The following is a 17803-nucleotide window of genomic DNA, read 5'->3' on the forward strand; positions in this document are numbered from 1 at the left end:
TACAGAATTTTGTAAAATTAAAGTAAATGTCAAGCAGAATGTAATAATTTTCCTTGGGGTTTGGCACATTTGTGTGCCTGACAGTTTCACATTTTTCTTTATATCCGTGAAGACAGGAGCCTGACAGGGCTATATTTTGTTACCCACTTTGTTCAATTTTGTCATAAATTGGAGCGAACAAAACAGTGAAAATACAGACACCAAATTAATCAAAGAAATTACATTTTAAAGCACCTCTCATACAAACATGTATGAAATAATCACACCATGCCAGGAAAGCGCGGGAAGAAAACCAACATTTCCCCCCCAACACTCACGGCTTGCCTGCAGCAAGGCAGGGACCTCACCCCAGAGCCACGAGTGTTACACACCGCAATGTTGCTCCTTGGCTGCTCCTGCCTGGCTCTCCCTCTGTCTTGCAGAGCCCCAGGTGAATTTCTCCCTTGTGCATTTCCCCACCTGCCTCTGGAGCTTATACAAACTTCTGCTGTTCACATCACAGGCCAACAAGCTGCACGTTTAGTGGGTGCCTGATGTGCACCAGCTAATTTTGGGTGCCAGGGTGCATTGCCATGCCGTGACGTTTTGATGGGTTGTGCTGAAGTCTGCACCTCCATCCTCCAACTCCTGCTGCTGCCAGCACCATCTGCAAACAGCCTCAGCACCCCAGCGCTCTGCCCTCATCCTGGGCCCTCTTGGAGAAGCACAGTACTGTTGCTGCGTTTAATGGGACACATTTGCTGCGGCACAGGAAGAAGCACCATGCATAAAGAATTGCAATTTCCATGAGAATGACAAGGAGAAACGCAAAGCGAGTGGTAGGGCTATCCCCAGGCCAATCCTTTCTGCCTGAGTAAATTCGATTTGAATTCCTCTTGAAACACCAGCTCTGCAGCACTTGGACTGTATTGAAAAGGTCACTGGAGGCAATGTCAGACATACTCTCCAGCTGCACTACAAGTGCTCTGATAGAGATTCATAACAACATATTCCTGCAGCTGGAAATCCGAAGTGACTCTCCGAGGTATCCTCTCCACTTCCACGGCAGCAGCAGGCTATTTCCTTAGTTCCCCGTTACACTTGTGTTAGTGCCTCTTCTCCCTGCCACCCAAGCTCTGGCTTGGAACCATTTCTCGGAGCTTCTTAGAAATGGTGAGGATGGTTTGTGGGGTCTTGCAAAGCTGAAATGCATCTCACCCAGTTGAATGAGCCACTGCAGGATCTCACTTACCTTCTTCTTACCTTGTCTAGGCTCCAGAGGGCTGCTCAGATGTAACAGGCCAGCAGCACTGCATAGTGGCTGAATCAGCTGTCCCCTCAGATTGGGCATACCACCAGCAGCATCCAAAAACTACCTCTGACACAAGCAGAAGTCTTGTTATCTTCTGCTAGAATTACACTTAAGACCTGAAACATAAAATGTTACCGTTACTCTCCTCATTCTCCTCAGGGCTCATTTTGCCCTGTAACTCCACATCACAAACCCATGCATTTTCCCCTTCTCCAGCAAAGGACGGGCCCTTTTCTGCTCACCCTGCTGGATGCAGGCAGCAGCTTCTGCCCTGGGCTGTGTCTGCTCGCCCACCCCGTGGAGCAGGGGAGCACAGCACCATGCAGAGCACGGAGCAGCCGAGGCCTCCTGGCGAGCTGCCACGTTCCCTCGCAAATGTGGCAGCAGTTCAGTGGGAGATTAAGGGATTCTTCTACCCAGCTACATACGCCCATCAATATATGGCAAAAATGCATTTTAAGCTTATTTGTGTATTCGTTGCTAAATACCATAATGGTTTCCAGCTGTATAGCAGGAGGGCCCATTCACTGAAATTTTACTGTTGATTTTATTTCATTGTGGGTTGCTTTTTTTTTGCCTTCGTTATTGTATTATAAACGTATTTCCTCCCATTTTGCTTGGTGCCTGTGGAATACTTGCCTGACTTCTCCTGTCACACCTGTTTTCTATTATTTGTCACTCATTATTTTAATTCCCCATCTATTGTGCAGAATCTGAAAATCGCCTGATAAACCACATCCTTTACTAAAGAAAAGAGAAAAAAAAAAAGCCCACGAGAAGTTTCTAATAAGTGAAATTTGTATTTTTCCACATGGTGCAAAATGAAAGCGTCCGGTGAATAACCCCTGATTGTCAGGTGTTCAAATTCCCAGCGTCTAAGCCAGGGGATAATTAGCAGACAAATGAAGGTTTACAGTTCCGCAAATATCTCAGAAAGACCATTTGGCTGCTTGATCAGTGGAAGGATATTTTTAAAACTGCCATTTGAGACTCAGCTGTATGGCTAATTAAATGAGAATTTCATAAAAATAATCTGAAAAAAAGTCTCTGTTAATTGGAGAACGATAACGAACAGACTTGCTAAACAGAGGCATAAACGTCAAACAATTGAAGAGGGATAATAAAGTGCCACGTTATCGTGTAATGCCAGGCAGCTTTCCTACTTCTATTTGAAGTTTTAACTTTTAGCCATTTTTTTTTTTTTATGAATGGCATCCAAAAATGTGCTTTGCAATCATAATTTCCAGAGCTTGAATTCGGTGCTAGCAATGCATGGCTAACAGTGACTGTCGCATTCACGCCCCCCTCGCGCTGGGGCTCCTCGCGTTCTGTTAACAGCTTTTGTGTTCTGCAATGAACATGATGGGGGAAATGCATTAATATTGTATGGGTGTTATTCAAGCAGGATAGCGGTGTTATTGAATTAGTGATTCTTTGTAATAATAATGACTTCCAGTGCTATATTGTACAGTAAAATGCACGGAGTCAGGAAGGAACTCACAAGCCTGATGGAAGGCTCAAATGCAGTTTTGTTAGTGCTGTCCAGCAGTTGGTTCTCATGCTCTGCAAGCGCACAGGAGCTGCATGCTGCACCTTCCTACCCCTCAGCTTCTTAGATAAGGGCTGATGGTGCACAGGCAGGGGCAGACTCTGCCTGTGCAGGTCTGCTGGGAGCACTGATGGGTTGCTCACCCTTGGCCACTGCGCACCGGGATGAAGGTACCATCCTACCCTGCTTCTTGATCTTGTGCGAGCAAAAGGCTAGTGGCTTCTGACCTCTGCTCTGCCTTCCACCTTCCCTGTCCCTTGGCACCATGTTGCAGGCACCCAGCTGATGGCACAGAGTTTGCAGGAAAACCTCCTTTCCACCAGCGTAGAGTTCTGAAACTCCGTCTGCCTCTTGCAACGTGGAATTTGCTATGCTGCCTTCACCCTGGTGCAGCCCAAACTGAGCCAGAACACGAAGCACAGACACAAAGCACCTCTTGGATATGCCACATCCCTTCTGTGGAGAAAAAAAAAAAAAAAAAAGCAACTTTGTGAAACCCCAGTGTAATGAGAATTGACTGCCCTCCATGAGAAATATCGATTAATTACTCTGCAGTGGAAAAAAGGCAACTGTGATGATACACATTTTCCAACTGCAGCACAAACAATTGCTTTTGAGGCAGAGAGAGCCTGGAATGAGAAATCTAGTGAAATGAAGTCATCTCCAGGATGGAGACAGCAGCCAGGTTTACTGGAGTGCAGAAAAACAGCATGAGAAATTTTGGCCAAAGAGACTTTCTTCTAACAGTGTTTGCAGCAGGATCATCTCCTGTGCTTTTGGCTCAAGCTCAGTTTGGGATTTTTGAGAAGAATTTCTTTATGGAAATGTGTACTTAAGCATCTGCCTTGGTACACAGATCTGTTGAATCTCAGCAGCCTGAAGTAGTCTCTGGGGATGCAGTCCTAAAGTTTCTGGTTGTTGCTGTGCTGGTAGAAGTGCCCTGGCCATGCCAGTCCTGTGTCATCTCTCTAATTCACTTACTGACCACAACAGAGCCACTGGCCATGGCAGTCTGAACTGCTCTGAAAATGGAAAAAAGTCACCGGAAAATGCTAATGGTAAAAAGAAAATTAACATTTACACATATACCTGCACCACCACGAGGGTGGGCATCCAAAGGCAAATGAAGGAGTCAGCTGCCCATCTGCTCCAGCTGTGCTGCTCCCTGTAAACTGCAATGGTGTCCCGAGAAGGGAAAATACCAAAGATGTCTTACGCTGACCTGCTGTTCTCATTGGCACCTGAAGGACAGGCCTTACCACGGGACCTTTTTCAGCCATTAAATTCTTTTTGTTGAATTGCATCCAGAGCCTATGCTTAATGCTCGGTCCCTGCTGTGAGAGCCCCAGTCTCGGTTCCTTTCTCTGACACAGATTTGGGGTGACCTCAGTCGTGTCACTGCATCCCTCACCCACAGCAATTACCTTTTGGGCAACTGACTGTAGTGCTGTGAATAGAAACACATTATAGGTGGTAAAAAGCCTGATAATTGGATAAAAGCCATAACAGTACAGAATATAGATAGAAATAAGATTCCCCCATGCATTTGGGCACCTGGTTCGTTCTCTCCAGGGATGGATTGTGTAGGATTGTGCAGGTGATTTATTGGACAAGCTGATTCTTAGCTGCATTTTAAGTCCCTAGTGCCACAGGTAGTGGCTGCTCCTTGGGAAGATGGAATTGCAAGGAATATGCTAAAAATAATGCACGTATTTATGTACCACACACACACAAGGCAGGCAAGAAACCTGCATTGCTAATAATTTTAAAAAGTTGTAAATTAATGTTATTACCACATATGTTCAAGCACATTAGCACGCAGGCCCTTGCCTATTAGCACACAAAATGTGCTGTGCTTCACGCTCACCCAGGCTGCTACCAAGCTGGCGAGGCAGCACCTGGCTGAAGTCTGCCTGTCCGTCCTGCTGTCCTCCTGTCTGGGTGGGCCCACGGTGCCCAGACCAAAGGCACTACAGAAATGGGACCCTTCCCTCCCAGTTTCCCTGCTGTCAGGTTTGGAGCTGGATTTGACTAGGCAAGGAGACAACTGGTTCAGCCCTTCCCCAGCGCCACGGCCTCCTCCAGGACTGGGGGTCTTGGCCATCATCCCCTACAAGTAACTCGTGGGACAGGCCATAGTGAAGTGGTTTAGGATGTGAGTTTTTATGACATTTCTATACCACCAAGAGCTTTACTGCAGGCAGAAGTATGTGGACAGTGCTGGCAGAAACACAGTCGGTGTGTGCCCAGACCCTCACTTCCATGAGTGATGGGACTTCTGAAGCCTGGCTTCTGGCACTTCTGCCACTGGTGGGTCTTCTGATGCCTCACAAAAGGCTTACGGGTCTTCTGGAGTCCAGCTCCATGTCCAGTGATTTCAAGAACAACTCTGGTTTAGCCCCATGCGTGAACAACCTGATGCTAACAAAAGCATCTTCACTGCCAGCATCACTGTGTCTGCATCCCAGTCACAGCACATTTACTAGAATTACATACTGGGATAAAGGCACCTATGTGCAACTGTTGGTAAAAGCATGTCCTCCTCTCCTCTCCCTGAAAGATCTGTATTTGTATGCACATTGCAGAACCAAAAAACTCTGAAGCATCTTCTCTTTACGCTTGGAAGAGCTTTGAGCTGCCCGTCCTCAGCGCAGTGATGAATGGGCTGGAAGGTGAGAGGTCTGCCCTGGACGTGGACAAAACGCAAGGCACCAACTCCTCCTGCCCAGCACTCACTCCAGGAAGGGTGCCCTCTGAGAGCCCTGCCTGCCTGCGGCCGGGGAGCTGTGACCAGGAACCAAGCAGGCTCTGGTACATCGACCAGTCACTCCAGTAGAAGTGAGATCCCAACTGGGCTGGTTCAGAGGGGCAGGGATGGGTGTGATGTGACCAACTGGAGCATGAGAGCAAAGGTGCTGAATGAGCTGTCAAAGACTTTCCTAGCCCAGGGCAAGAACAACAGGCAGGGATGGACGAGAGCTTATTTACAGTACTGTATGCCCAATATTTTCCTTTCTATAGTCTGCTGCACTCAGGCAGCTTTTTTTTTTAAGTGGTGCATGGTGATTCCAGGCACAAACCACATCAGCAATTAATTGGATTTGTGGGCCTAACTTCCACGCACCCCTTTGAAACGTTCCCTCAGGAGATCATAAAAGACTGGGACTGAGCAAAGTAGTAAGAGGAAGGTATAATGTGGAGAGGACCCCTTTGTTAATCCTGTTCTGCCTATCTTTCATTATCACACCTTATTATGACATCCTATAGATTTGCTGCTTCGGCTCTGCTGGTGAGAGGCAAATGATGTCTTAATGAATGATGGTGCCTCGAGCTGATAACGGACTGCCCCTCTCTCCACTGAAAAGAGATTGTGTTAGGCACAGTATGTCCAACTGCACTTAACATAATTGGATGAAACTTGTAATAGTTTGTTCACTCCAGGTGGGTACAAAAGTCACGGCAAAAAATCCCAATGATAAAATATCAATTGCTGTCTCTTGCTTAAGGGTGTAATTGTGGTTAATGGCACTTGCAGAGCAGCGCATCTAGGATGGCAGATAACGTGAGGAAAGACTCACTCTGGCAGCCAAAGCACAACGTTGAGGCATCTTCAGCATAAAGCCACCGAGGCAGCAAGCTGACCTGGGGCCAGAGCAGGCGGTGTGTGTCAAGACACTGAAATTACACCACAGATGGTCTGGGTTACGCAGCATTTACCTTTCCTGTGCTTAGAGGATACCCAGTCCTGGTGCACTCCTCCTCCTGCTGCTCCCACGCGCAGGAGTGACAGCGACGTCGGTGCCTGCACCAGCTGGGAGCTTTTCACCCCACCTGCCTCAGCCACTGCGTTTTAGAACATTTTCTCAAAACCATTACTTTTATCCTCTGAATGATTACTTCATTTAGCACATACATCAGAACTAAAATACCCAATATTAGCTCATTTAAGTTCATGTTCAATGATGGATTAATCGTTCCTGTTTTCTGGAGCAAAGCCCAGTCCATTTCATCTAAGGACCGAGAAGAAATGTCTCTTGAATGTCTGAGACATCTGCTGTGCTCTGTATATCTACTTGCCACCCCCCCCCCCCCCCAAAAAAAAGAAACAAAAAACAGAAAACAAAAAAACAATGAACCATGGCATTAAAAAAAAAAAAAAAAAGAAAATCTATAGATCATACCTGTTTTTTCCTGCTTTCAGAGCAGGTGTAAAGGAAGAATACCAACCATACAGTTGTACAGTCAGCATAAGCCTGTGTCTCCTTTGAGTTTTCAGATGCCACATCATGTTGCAATGGCTACTGCTTTCCAATGTACTGTGCTGCACCATGGGCCACACAGGGAAGTGCAGAAAGCTGAATGAGTCCTTAATGGCCAAGCACAATGACAGTCAGCTGGGACCAGGCCGACACAATGGAATGCTGTGTGCTAAACCTTACAGCCAAAATAAAAGGCAGAGGTGAGTGAGCAAACTGAGGGGCTCAGGGTGTCCTGTATCTCAGAATTAAGACACTTCAGTGAGTCAGCGCAGTGAGTAAGTGATGGGAGGAAACCTCCCACTCTGTCATCCTGGTGGGCAGCAGACTCATAGCAGGAATGCTGAGGCTGAGTCTAGCATGCATACAGGGGACCAAAACTGGAAGGCACTGCTCAGCCAAAACCACCCTGGCTCCAGATGCTATTTCCTGGCCTCTCTTCTCTGGAAGTCATCCTTGACAGAGCCTGTTTTCTTTGAAGTCTGAGTAGCAGGCTTCGAAAATGCTTTTTCTCCTTTTAAAAGGCAGTGTGCTCTGGTGGAAATGGGACCTGGATTTCAGAGTGCCACCTCTGTCACTGCTCCGGGCTTTGCTCACATCGTTCATCTCAACACTCAGGGTTTGGTCCTTCTAACCTGGCTCACCGTGCCCAGACGTGGTGCGAGCACCAAGCAGCCCTGGCGTCTCCAGGACCTTCAGGTCCCCCTGCCCTGCACTGATACAACAGCACAGGGTGTAACTGTGATTAACTGGGTTTGTCCATCTGACTTTCAGTGATCCCTAAAACATCACAGGGTTTGGAATATCTGGTGAAGAAAGGACAAAGGGAACCAGGGATGGGAGCTGAGGAGCTCTCAAATGAAGAGAGTCACTTTGTTATTGAGATCTCTATGTCTTGCCTGCCTCTTGGCACCAGAAGAAAACCCCTCTGTTTGTTTGGTCACAAACCAAGAATGCCTCTGTCTTTTTGCACTGTGAAAAAAAAAAAAAAAACATGGAACAAGAAAATCGTGCTGAAACATTTCAGACAATCTCCTTTATCCTGTGCTCAGCAATTACTCTTATTGTCAGCAGGAGTAAAGAAGCATGTACCATTTGAAAGTATTTAGAACTGACTGTGTGTTTTCAAAACACAGGATCTTTCAAGGGACTACTCTCTTCTCATTTGGTGACACAGGCAATTAAGTTTTTAAGAGGTTCTCTGCAGCATTAGCAGACTATATGATATTCTTGAAGGCGTCTTTATAGCATCCTAAAGACAAATTGCTTGCATCCTTTCTTGGAAAATAAAAAGCTGAATTCCAGTCCTGGAAGCTGACCAAGCTCCATTTTATGTGAAATCCAAGCTGGCTGGCTGTGCCTCACCGCTGCTCCACCATCCACAGTGCAGCAGTGGCAATAATTTAGCTCCCCAAAACTGATGCCCCCTTACAGGAGAGGGAAGGCTCCGTCCTGCCCCTTCTGCTTTGCCCTGTCTCCACAAAGGGAGTCAGGGCCAGGAGAGGTCCTCTCATTCAGCTGCAGCTAAGAGGAATGCAGAAATCAGAGTAAAAAGAAGCAAGGAAGAGCCCATCCTTGGGATTGGCCCTTATCTGTTCTAGAAGAATATTTCTATTAAACTGCAGCCATCCTTTCCGGCTGTAATGTATTTCCTCATTACTGTAAACACTCACATGGCATTTGTGATCCTGCTGGAATGACATTGCACAAAGTTGGGTAATGAAATCGCCTCTGATCTTACAAAGCGCAAGGCTCAAGACAAATAAAGTCTGTAAACAGTTCTGCACTTCAGGATGTTTTATGAGCTGGACCATCGTTTACTTAGGGCTAAACCTAAAGAAGTTCATTTCATCTCTTGGAAAAGGCACTGTGCCTGCAGGAGGCTTTGTTTCTCGGGGGGTATTGGCACGGTTACTACAATCAAGCTTTCAACTACCTTTTTCCCATTGCTGCTCACAAGTCCATGTCATTCACTCCACGTTTCCCTCTCTCAGCAATACTTCAGTGATATTTAGAAATGTATATAAATGTCAGCAAGCCTGAAAAAGCCCAAAGGACTCTGCAGGCACAGGTAGGTACGGAGAGTCCTGGGATTGTGTTACACTGGAAGTCAAGCACAGGGGAAGGGACCGATTGCTCTCCTCCTGGAGTTTCTTGGGCACTGAAGAGGGCTCCTCAGGGGAGCCTGGCACCAGGTGGTGGCCAGTAATTGACTGTGAGTGATGGCATCTCTCACCGTTACCTCCAGCAGTACTGATCTGATGTGTACAGGTGAAGGGTACAGCTGTGCAGGAGACAGACAGCTCTTGTTTGAAGCCTCCGTGTCGCAGTGGAAATCAGAGAGGGGACGTATGTGGGAAGTGATGATGCCACGAGTGGAGTCCCTTTCCATTCAGCTTCTGAGATATCACACATCGGGCTGTGCTCCAGCTGAGGCCAAAAATCCTTTTGCTCACTACACGAAGGCACATGGCTTTGTGTAGTTGCTTTTCCTTTTGCTAAAAGGAAAAGACTGGCACAGCACCAAAGCAAACCTCCTGTCCTGCAGGAATTCCCAGGGGCTGCTGTGCCCTGTGCTCAGAGCACGGCTGGCTCATCAGCCCTGCTCAGGCAAGGGAGACTGAAAATCTCACTGCATCCAAACGTGCAGTCATGGCAGAGAGAGACGTCACTGCCAGTTCCTCCAGGTTCATGGGGTTGTGGCAGTGTTGTCTCCTTTCCTGCTGGCTTTGGGAAGGGCCTTTCAAGGAGAGCGCCACTGCTGCATCCTATTATGAAGGGTTGTGCTTGTAACTGCCCCTAAGTAAGGAGAGTGGCAGCAAGACACATCCTGCAATGCTGATTGAGACCAGTGTCATTTAAAAGTAGGTAGACTCACCTGGCAGATTTAACTGGGGCTGGATTGGGCTTGGAAGGCTTGAATAGTGTCATCCCCAGTGTCACACACAGGTCACACCAGCCACATGGTTAAAAGCATGGCCTCCAGCCCAAGCAGGCCCAGCTTTCCTTGTTGCCTTGTCTGGCTGAGTTGTGAACATCTCCAGGACTGGAGATCTTGCAGCCTTTCTAGGCCCCTGGTCTGGCATCTGACCATCCTCAAGGTGGACACATTTTCACCATAGCTAGTCAGGATTTCCCATGCTGCAGTTTGTGTGTGTTGCTTCTTACCTACGCATCTCTGAGGTCAGTCTGTCTCTGTCTTCTGCACATCCCACTCCTAAGAGTCATGGACAGCAATCAGATGTCCACTTTGTCTCCTGAAAAAAACATTTTTCTCAGCCTTACTCTAGTATGTTGACATCTTTTTGTACGGGAAGCCCCAAATTGGCCACAATACCTCCAGTGCTCAAATAGACGTAGGAACAGCTCCAGGATTCACATCTGCAGCCCTCGAGTAGCTCCAACTGTGCTGCACTAATTCATCACCTGCCGACGGGTGTCAGTAGCTCCTGGAATAAAGCAGGAGTCGGAGAACTTTCTCGGCTGGTTCCCCTTTGACTGATTTCAAGCATTCGCTTTTCTCTCATCTGGCTATTTGTAAGGGGTTCACACGTCTATCGCCGCTCCGTTAGAGCTTGTCTTCACTGCTGGAAAGCTTTATTAGTTCAGGACAGCTAGTGCATATCTACTGTTCAGAGGTAAAACCAGAGTGTAAGACAAGCCACGTTAGTTATACCGTGAGAGAAACTCATTAGAGTCAAGCTCAGCAGCAGACTTAGGCTGACTTTATCTTCCTGATGTCTTTACCTCAGGATAGCACAAGCCTTTGTTACACAGAAAAAGAGGTGGTAATTTCTTGCAAGACACTAGAGGAATCCTCTTACAGATTGTTTTGGGCCATATCGAAAAATGAGGGGCTGGAGGATACTGGGAGGAAGAGGGAAGGAGAGGATTCCCCCAGGCAGCTCCAAGAGAGCAAAATACTATTAATTCACAGCCTCCCTGGTCTTACCATGAACCCTCTCCTTGGGAAACACCAGAAAGGCCCAAATCCAGTAGGTGAGAGGAAAAAAAACTCTTTACAGCGAGGCTGGGACAGGTCTTCCTGAGGTTTACAATCAGTCTTTCTTGGCCCTTGTACATAACAGGGATAAATGTAAATTACCTGATCATAGCAGACTAGGATTTTCCTAAGCTTTTAGTGAAATTAGGTCCCTCCACTTCCTTGAGCACCAAACCAGAGACACTGGAAAGAGAGCAGGTATTGCTGCAGATGCCAACCATTCCTCTGGAAGGGGAAAAAATGGTCTTTTGCAAGTCTGAATGAAAAACATAAAGTCCCCAAATCAGCCATCCTTCTGGAAACCTCTGGCCTCAGAATGCACTTTACCACAGATCTATTCTAATTCCAGGAACAACACACTGAGCTGAGGCTTAGACCTCGGGCACATTCGCCTTTTGGCTGAAACAGCAAAGATCTTTAGCTGGAAATGCCTGCTGCTGACAGCCCGCGTGATGGCTGCGTCCCAAACACTGCTGGCATAGCCGTAGTGGAAAAAATAAAATACATTTCATTCCCCAATGGTCATGCTGTAATGGCATGAAATTAGAAACTCTAATCAATAGCGCTTTACACAGCATGACTCTCATGTCAAAAGAGCCCATGGTTTAAAAAAGAAGAGTCACAAATAAATATGAAAATCAAGGCTGTGAAGCGTCAGTAATGAAGTATAATTCTGTCAAGCAATCTCATCCAGTGATTCTCTTCACAAAACCTTCACTCACCAAATCCTTCCTTCTCCACACCTCTCTGAACTTCCATCTCCAAATAATTTTCGTGTATTTATTTGCCCTTCGCACATGAAATGTCACTGATTTGAATGTGAGTGATGGAAGGGAAGGGAAGGGAAGGGAAGGGAAGGGAAGGGAAGGGAAGGGAAGGGAAGGGAAGGGAAGGGAAGGGAAGGGAAGGGAAGGGAAGGGAAGGGAAGGGAAGGGAAGGGAAGGGAAGGGAAGGGAAGGGAAGGGAAGGGAAGGGAAGGGAAGGGAAGGGAAGGGAAGGGAAGGGAAGGGAAGGGAAGGGAAGGGAAGGGAAGGGAAGGGAAGGGAAGGGAAGGGAAGGGAAGGGAAGGGAAGGGAAGGGAAGGGAAGGGAAGGGAAGGGAAGGGGACTGTGGTGCAACCCTTACTCTGCCTCTGATTATTTTTGAATATTTTTACTTCTCTGTTGCTTCATTGTAGGGTTTTGGAAAAGTTGCCAGCTTGCATCTGTTCACCTTACCAGGGTACAATGTGAGGACAATGACAGCTTCCTTCTGCAATGTACCACGTCGTCAGGAAGCTTGTACCAATGACATTGGTACAACGACAACGTGTGTCTGGAGGTCCTCCTTGGCTGGACACCTCCCACACAGGGGACTTGAAGTTCAGGGAACTGGATTCAAAGGCTCAGGCAGTCCACCTTCACCTTACTTTCCTACAGAACACATATAAAATCCAGATTATTATTATTATTATTATTATTATTATTATTATTATTATTATTATTATTATTATAGTAGAAGTCTTAGCTATCCTATTTATATCAAGAATTAAAGGCAGCCATGGTAGGACCCTTATTTTTTGCTTGTACAGGAGAGACTTTGCCAGAAAAACCAACAGAGAGGTAAAATATTCAAAAATAATAAGCAGACTGCCAAGGAGCATGAAGAACTGACAGCTACAGGGCAATCAGTCTTTCATACAAGTCTTTTGGGAGCTGGTGGCATTTTGTTCAGGGACAGAGATTGGTTTTTCTTCAGCACTTGTTTAAAAACTCCTTTTGCTATGCACTGCTAACATTAGCACAGTTGGCAGGTGGAGAAGAAGTGCCCTGAAAATAGCAAATTCTTGGAGTGTAGATTTTGTTAATTAGACCTTCTTCCTGCACACAGTCCCAGCTCTCCACAGCTCCTGTGGCAGAGAGGCGTAGTGAGCAACCAAGTGTTGGATGTTTTCAAGAGGAGAGCAGTCAACAGCTGCCTGAATTCAAGATATAGAAATGAACCTCCTCCAGAAAGACCTGCCTAATCCAAAGGCACAAAAAAAAAAAAAACCCTTTCGCAGCCTCACGTGATGATCTGCCCAATCTTTGTGAGGGGTGTCCCCAGCAATACCATCCAGTTTCTGGGTCCTTTTCCTGATTTTGCCACTGAACCACGTTGCTTTAGTTCACTGAATTACATGCAGCCTTGTCTTTAGCATATAAATGTATGTTTTTCACATAAGCCAATACTGCTTGAGACCTCAATTTGGACAAAGCAACTGTGGCTTGCACACCGAGTCCATCCATTTGCTCACAAGTCTTTATGGCACTCAGAGAACTGATGAACAAAGTCTGCAGGCTTGGCTGCAGTCAGCTCAGCCAAATGGATCTACACTGGAGCTACTTTGCTAGGTTATTTTTCAAATGCAGAGAGACCTCTTCTGGGAACCTTACTTCAAAGGCACTGCCCTGCTCACCTCACCCCACACAAGACTTCATAGGAGGCAAGTTTTGTACGAGCCCCTCCATATATTTTCTATGCAGAAGTTGAAGCCTGGGTGGAATCAATAAAAACAAAAACCTCAACCCTTCCCCTCCAGACATGACGAATATCAAAAAAGAGAGAGGTGTTTTGGGAAGGGCATGCCTGCTCGTGCTTCATGCTGCTCAGGTTTAGCCAAGCTCTAATGTGCACTGAAACCCCCCAAATAGCTGCTGCATTTCGGGCTGCCTGAAGAAGGTGCTCACAACCTCCACCAGAGCCAGGATGTGGAGGGTCAGGCCCTGCAGAGCAGCCCCCCACGCCACATTAGCTCACTTGCTCTGTTGGAACGGCTGCTTTCCCTTCAGAGCACTGAGTTACATCATGCCATGTCTGAAAAGTGGGATAAAAGCCAAAACACATCTCTCCCCGGCCCTCAGTAAAAATGGTGACTTGTGCAACACATGCAAAGCTTTAACTTCAGGAACTTCAAGCCACCAAGCACCTGTTAATCAGCAGCACATCAGTCTCTGGGGATGGTGGAGATGTTAAAGGTTATCCTTCTCTCCTGCACATTATACTGGTGAGCACCATTACACACTACCAGGAGACAACTTTACATGTGGCAATGAATTTTTGATTCCCCAGATATTATTTTAGATCTGGAAACCCAGCTGTTGAATGCTGCTTTTCAGGTTAAACAAAACTTGCAGCCAACACTCCTTCTCACACTATTAATGAAGATAATCTTGCCCTGTCATTGACTTTTTTTTTCCAGAAATAGGAGAGGGTTTTTCAAATCCTTTCAGGTTTGCAAAACGTTATCTCACTGTATTCCTTTCATCTCCTGATGCTGAAAGATGGGTCTTTTTCTCTTATGGCTAGATATACTTCTATACATCAGCAGCAAACCATGAAAGGGAATCAGGTTTAAGGAAAGAAAAAAATAATAAAGAATTTGGAGTGTTAACATTTACTTGGGCTTGTCTGGACTTTGTCAGCATTGAATTCCAACACGGCTGACCAGACTGAATGAACATTACACAGAAGAGACACAATAACAAGCTTTCTGTATGAAGAAAGGCTGCTAGGCAGAGGAAGAGATCACATTCTTCCATATGGCATTGGTGGATAGGATAATAAGTTGGAGATCTGAAGAGCAGCCTGGAACAGAGGTAGGCTGGATGGGGAAAAAGCTTCCTGTACCAGAACTGGCTGTTGGGATACGCCGTGGGATATCAGAGTTTAAAGAACAAGGTGGGCAAACATGACAGCGCTGAAGCTGATCCTTCCTAGAAGAAGACAGCCTGGAAAATCTCCTGGGGTCCCATTCACACTTTCTGGTTTCTAGAAAAAACACACAGATAAACTGCAAGCTACACTAAAAGGCAGCAGTTTGCCTGAGCAATTCTTCCTCCTCAACTGCAGTGAAGGCACAATTCATAGCCCGTTTTTTCATCTCCACAAATCTTAATTGTTCACATAATAATCGCAGAAGTATTTAATAATACAAAGCATATGGGCCAGATGTTCCACTGGTGTAAATCAATAGCACTCGAGAAGCTTCAGTGGTGCTGCACTGGCGTAATCATTTGAAGATCTGGTGCTGTGTTTTTAAGGTGGCTCTCATGATTTTAGTACCTTCTTACTGCTGCCACTAAAACCAAGTCACAGTTTACTGCCTGTATACAAATAGCCACCCCCACCAAACGCTAAGATTCTAAGGAAAAAAAAAACTAAAGCTAAAAGTACACTGAGTTCAGTTTGCTTAAAAACAATGACTTGACCTCTGTTGGCTGTTGTCACAAATTTTAACGTGGCCACTTACTTTTCCACTTGATCTTAACCTAACTGACGTAGAGACAGCCAGTGTTCCCTAACCAAATGCCCATCCGATGACTTGTTTTAGTCTCATCAGCCAGTGTGCAAGCTCTGCTTTATTTGCTTCCCACCATAAGGGAAAAAAAAAAAAAAAAAAAGAAAAAAAAAAAAAAGGAAAAAGAAAAAGCTTTTAATTCACTTCCTCCTGGGAGTTTCTGTGATGCTCATTGATCTACTCCATGAGTACTTCACAAACACTAATGGATCTAGTGAGACTCTCCACTAATCTCTTTCTGCAACTTGGCACCAAACTGCTCACTTCTGATGCTGTCTCCTTTTACAGTTGTTTTTTCTTTGCTACCTGTTTCAGAGTCACCCCAGGCCTCATTAATTGTTCATCCTTTGTCCCTAGAAAATTTTCCTTTTAATCTTTCCAGTAACATGTTGGATACTGATGTGAAATAGACTTTAATTTGCAGTCTTTCACACTTGCAAAGATACTATTTGAACTGATTGTGGCGTTACCAGTTGCACATGGATACACGTAATTGAACTGAAAAGCTTTGCAAGACATGTATTCATTGGACTTCTGATCTCATTTGTTAGAGCGCCTTAGGGAACGGGCAATTTCCACTCCTCAATTTATGAAAACTGGTCATAGTTACTTAAATGGAATAAAATAAATCCTGGGGCATGTGTCCCTCCTGGAAACTGGGTTGACAATTGTGCCCAGAAGAGAATTAAACTGCTCAGTGCCAGGACGGTATCAAGCAAAAAAAAAAATATAGCAGAAAGTCAAGGTAAAGTTTTTTGTGGAGGTTCCCAGGTTAATTTTCATTCTGCTAATGTGACTCCCTGGTTGAGCTTCTTGCAGTTTTCAATAAATTGTATGGAGACTATGCTAATGAGACTGTCTGCTGTAGTTGAAAATAACCTACCCTTGTGCTAATTATAACTCGGGCCAAGCATTGACCTACTCCACTTCCACAGCCAGGGCTAGATTTTCAGCTTTCATCAACACCTGGGTTTTTGGAAGAGCTGCACACCAGCACAGCTGGGCTCTTTTGGCAGCACAGCGCAGGGAGAAGGAAATCCACTGACAACCTGACCCCAACTGTCTGCCCTTGAAATGCTGGTCCTGAAGCCTGGTCAGGAAATCTTTCTTTAATTCCACATAGCAAGCAACTTACTGTTTTGCCCCCTTGCCTTGACAAAAATTCCAGTATCTGTGAATTAAAGTGGTTGCCTCTAGACTCAAGCAACCGAAGTTGAGGTCCCCATTGCCCGTGGCTCCCTGTGGACCACAAGCTCATCTAGGTGTCCTGTTCCAGTACCCAGTACTGGGAGGGCTGGGGAACTGGGACTGTGCACCCACGCAGGACACTGCAGTAAGAACTCAAACTGAGAACCCAACTGGCCTTCATTAAGAGGGCTGAGAGTACAAACACCCTTCAAGGACAGTCTCTGTTATCTCCTTGCTAATGTTCTTTCTTGAAGGATTTTATGCCAAGTACCCTCTGAAGTCAAGCAGCTCTGCTGGTACAGGGTACAGGATTTTTTTTCCCCATCTACTGCTATTACAGACAAGCAGACTGAGGAACTGGTCCCCAAACTGTCTCTGGTTATGAAAGTAACTGCCAGTTCAGATCAAGCCACAGGAAAGCATTTTTCTTTTACTGACATCATCTATGTGGGGTGAGACTCACCCCTCTGGAGTACATTTGTGCATCCCTTGTACTGCAGTTGTAAAGTGCCCAAACACTGCTGAGTTCTGTCTCGCCCTGGGACACAAACATCTTTATCATCCAGTCCCAACCTTTCAGAAAAGATTATAGTTTATGTGAATTGTAGCTAGAAATGGCCTAATCTTCAGTGGTTGTGAACTTTTTTTTAAATTATTTTTAAGGAGGTTACAAAAACAAAAAGTTTGTTTGCTATTCCTTCCAGTCAGTGCCTGACCCTTGAAGACAAGAAGGTGACATCTCTGCTCCAAGTTGGCACAGCAGCAGAGCCATGTAGCCTCCTTCTCTTCCCCTAAAGAGATGAGGTGGTTTATCTATACCTGAAGAACTTGGTCTGAAAGTTGGCCAGGGCCTTGTGTGCTATAGTTCTGCCTTCTCTTTCTGTTGGTGTGTTCTTCTCATGCAAGCACCCCATTTCTATCTAACATGCCCAGCAAGAAACTCACAGTGTGACCTTCTGGAGTGCTGAGAATCTGGTCCTTGCTATCACATAGCAGTTGCCACAGCTATTGAAGTGCTACTGCATGAGAACACTAGTGTGGATTTATGAGATTATCCTAAATCCAAGCTGCACATTTCTTAATTATCAGTATTCTTCCCCTGGACGAGAAACATTTGCGTAATTTCCCAGCAGTAGAAAGCAGCAAAATCAAAACAACACATGAAAAGATGCACCAATTCATCGCTAAACTGCATGTA

General features: G+C 45.8%; 1 long non-coding RNA gene across 1 annotated transcript; it reads right to left on the reverse strand.

Moving 5' to 3' along the window:
• LOC311421277 lies at positions 1-11227 on the reverse strand. The gene is made up of 4 exons (XR_014684783.1): positions 11202-11227; positions 10434-10545; positions 10265-10353; positions 1-1407 (listed from the first exon to the last, which is right to left on the reverse strand). It is a non-coding gene; the product is annotated as an uncharacterized lncRNA (long non-coding RNA).
• Between the last annotated feature and the right edge of the window lie 6576 nt (positions 11228-17803).

Source organism: Aythya ferina (genome assembly GCF_964211825.1).
Source record: "Aythya ferina genome assembly, chromosome: 19".
Taxonomy (NCBI): Eukaryota; Metazoa; Chordata; class Aves; order Anseriformes; family Anatidae; genus Aythya; species Aythya ferina.